The following is a 3,781-nucleotide window of genomic DNA, read 5'->3' as shown; positions in this document are numbered from 1 at the left end:
CAAAAAAAAAAAAAAAAAAAAAAAAAAAAGGAAAGGAATGAATTAACAGCATTTGCAGCAACCTAGATGAGATTGGAGACTATTATTCTAAGTGAAGTAACTCAGGAATGGAAAACCAAACATCGTATGTTCTCACTGATATGTGGGAGATAAGCTATGAGGATGCAAAGGCATAAGAATGATACAATGGACTTGGGGACTTGGGGGGAAGCATGGCGGGGGGAAGGGATAAAAGACTACAAATAGGGTGCGGTATATACTTCTCGGGTGATGGGTGCACCAAAATCTCATGAATCAGCACTAAAGAACTTATTCATGTAACCAAACGCCACCTGTATGTACCCCAATAACCTACGGAAAAGAAAAAGTATATCAGAATTTCTCTAGGAAATATGTATTTCCAAAAAGCATATTTGATAATTTTACATGTAGAAGATGAAAGAAAAAGCTTTTGAGATTTCAAAAAGTATTTAAGGAAGGTATGATATTTTATATATTTACCAAAAGGGAACATGGATTTAAAAAGATTGAGGAATTTCTACAGGTTTACGATGTTACTTCCAGTAGGTAGGTACCCAATAAGTGGTAAGTACACAAAGTAGCAGATTCAAGTCCTATTGCTGTAACTGGACTATAATTTTTTTTTTTTGAGATGGAGTTTTGCTCTTGTTACCCAGGAATTTCTCCATGTTGGTCAGGCTGGCCTCGAACTCCTGACCTCAGGTGATCTGCCCGCCTCGGCCTCAACAAAGTGCTGGGATTACAGGTGTGAGCCACTGCGCCTGGCTGTACATATTTAACTGTACTAACTATTGAGTTGTAAACATTTTCAAAAGAAAACAATTTCTTAGTTGACACTACCAAGTTTGAGCAGTGATGGATTTAGGGGCATTCATCTCAACAAAGAACTTCGGGGCCACATTAAATTTCATCTCAACAAGGTGGAACTTGTGTTTCCTGGATTGTGAAACAGGACTTGATCCAGGGCAAAGGTCATAATTTGATCCAGTGTCCAAATCTGGGTTTTTTTTTAGTCAGCAAAGTTCTGTTCCTTTTTCTCTTTTCTTTTCTTTACTTTTCTTTTCTTTCTTTTAATCTCTGTCACCCAGACTAGAGTGCAGTGGTACAATCGCCACTCATTGCAGCCTGCAGCCTCAACTTCCCAGGCTCAAGTGAATTCTCCCACCTCAGCCTCCCAAGTAGCTGGGACTGCATGCATGTACTACCATGCCCAGCTAATTTTTGTATCTTTTGTAGAGATGGGCTTTCATCATGTTGCCCAGGCTGGTCTCGAACTCCCGAGCTCAAGCAATTCACCCACCTTGGCCTCCCAAAATGCTGGGATTATAGGCGTGAGCTAAAATGCCTGGCAGTATTTTCTTTTTCTGTTTTTTTTTTTTTTTGTGTGTGTGTGTGTGTGTGTGTGTGTGTGTGTTTTGGTTTTTTTGTTTTTTGGGGTTTTGTTTTGTTTTGCACGTTCACAGTTATTTTCTTTTCTTTTCTTTTTTTTTTCTTTTTTTTTTTTGAGATGGAGTCTTGCTCTGTCGCCCAGGCTGGAGTGCAGTGGTGCTATCTCGGCTGCCTGCAAGCTCTGCCTCAGCCTCCTGAGTAGCTGGGACTACAGGCACCCACCACCACGCCCGGCTAATTTTTTCTATTTTTTAGTAGAGACAGGATTTCACTGTGTTAGCCAGGATGGTCTCAATCTCCTGACCTCGTGATCTGCCCATCTCGGCCTCCCAAAGTGCTGGGATTATAGGTGTGAGCCACTGCACCCGGCCAGTATTTTCTTAAAGTTGTAATTAGTGGCCAACATTTAAAAATCAGATTTTAGGCTGGGTGCGGTGACGCACAGCTATAATTTCAGCACTTTGGGAGGCCAAGGTGAGCAGATTGTTTGAGCCCAGTATTCAAGATCAGCCTGGGCATCAGAGATGGCAAAAACCAGTCTCTACAAAAAATACAAAAATTAACCAGGTGTGATGGCACTCTCCTTCAGACCAGCTACTGGGGAGGCTGAGGCAGAAGGATCGCTTGAGTATGGGAGGTCGAGGCTGCAGTGAACTGGAATCACACCACTGAACTCCAGCCTAGGTGACAGATTGATACCCTGTCTCAAAAAAAAAAAAAAAAAAAATCAGATTTCAAATAAAACTATTAATTTCCAATTTGTCTTGAAAAATGGAAACACTTGGGCCCACATGTAACAGGTGGAGTTGAGTAATGACTGCCCCCTTCTGACAAGTCATACCTTTTCCAGCTTGTTATAGTCCATACCACTCTCCATTACTTGCCCCACCTCCTCATTTATGCAGCCACTGCCACGTCTATTTCATATTGATTTGTTAGCAACCTGGTTTTGTAACTTTGTTTTCTGCTTCTTGGTTCATCAGAGAATGAGTAGCTACAGAAGGGGTCAGATCAGGCTATGCCTTAGGGCACAAGATCCTCATTTGTTTCTCATCAATGAGGCCCACAGCCCAGGTACCCATTTTATAGATTGGTGAACAAAGAAAAGTAATGTGCACCAGGGGATGTAGCAAGTCAAGACTGAGTCAAGGCTAGAACCTGGGACTCTAGCCTCCTCTCTACTTCAGAAGGATTTTCAGTACATGACACCACTTCCCTACGAATCGGAGGTCTCCTATATGCTTGGCTTTTAGCAGGCCCTGAGCAGTGGTATTTTCCACCCCCAAAGCCCTCTGTTGGTCTGTGCTCTTGAAGAGCACTTGGCTCTACATGGCACCTCCTAGATGACTGTTTTATGGATTTTCAATGAGGCCACTTAACCAGAAGTCATTGCTGTCAAGTATTACTGTGGAAAATAGATCTGTCACCAACACTGGATCATTTAATGAGAAAGGTGTTTAATGTTTTTCCCTGATCCTGACATGCAGCCATAACCTTTAGGATTAGTGAAATTTCCTAGGCAGTCAAATCAGACTGGTGATGTCTTGCTGCCCTGACTTACTGATGTTGGCAGGTGGACAGACCAGGGTTTTCCCTCCTTCCTTCCATATCTCTCTCAAGGCAGCATTTCTACAGCACTGCCTTGTGGACTGAGGTCTCAGGGCAGTGTGGTGGTCTCTCTGTCTTAGGTCTTAGGAGTCCCTTCATTAAGTCTCTTAATAAGATTCCACACACCCATACCACTCACGAAGGCCATGAGCCTTCCAGGGATCTCGGATCCCACACTGTTCTTCCTTGGGGGAGTGGCCTGTTTCTAAGACCAGGCCTTGAACTACATCTACAAAACATCTATTGTGGACTATTTATTATCCAAGGGGCAAGTCACTGTGCTAGACGGCTTCCGAGCCCTGCTATTATAGAAGGTCATGAAACAAGTCAGTTCTAACAAACTTCTTTTTCTTCACCTGTACCTAGTTTCTTCCTCAGTCCTTAAAGCAGATGGAAGAGTTAAAGCCCACGTGGAGCAAATGACACTGTTTCTGATTCTCCCCGCCTCCTAGAGACGCTGTCTTGGTAATGACCTGGCCGTGGGTTGTTCTGTGACTGTGTAGACCTACTTCAAAAGAGGGAAGGGGCGAGGGGGAAAGGGGCGGGGAGGAGGTGCTTGGGTGACCAGGCCATTGCTGGCACTCAGTCTACCTCAGTTCGCACACTGTGTTAGGTGTGACCTCAGCCCCTTGCAGGCACCCTGCACTTCCTGCTCCAGTTCCCCTGGCTCGGCTCGGATGCACCGGGAGGCTGCTGCACCCTCTCCGGGCAGGTGCCCCGGGCTTCGCCTACACCTCACCTCCCCCTCCCCCTGCACCCCCGG

Source organism: Mandrillus leucophaeus, unplaced genomic scaffold, assembly GCF_000951045.1.
Source record: "Mandrillus leucophaeus isolate KB7577 unplaced genomic scaffold, Mleu.le_1.0 Scaffold534, whole genome shotgun sequence".
Classification (NCBI taxonomy): Eukaryota; Metazoa; Chordata; class Mammalia; order Primates; family Cercopithecidae; genus Mandrillus; species Mandrillus leucophaeus.
The sequence above is the reverse complement of the archived record's forward strand: the minus strand, read 5'-3'. Positions refer to the sequence as shown.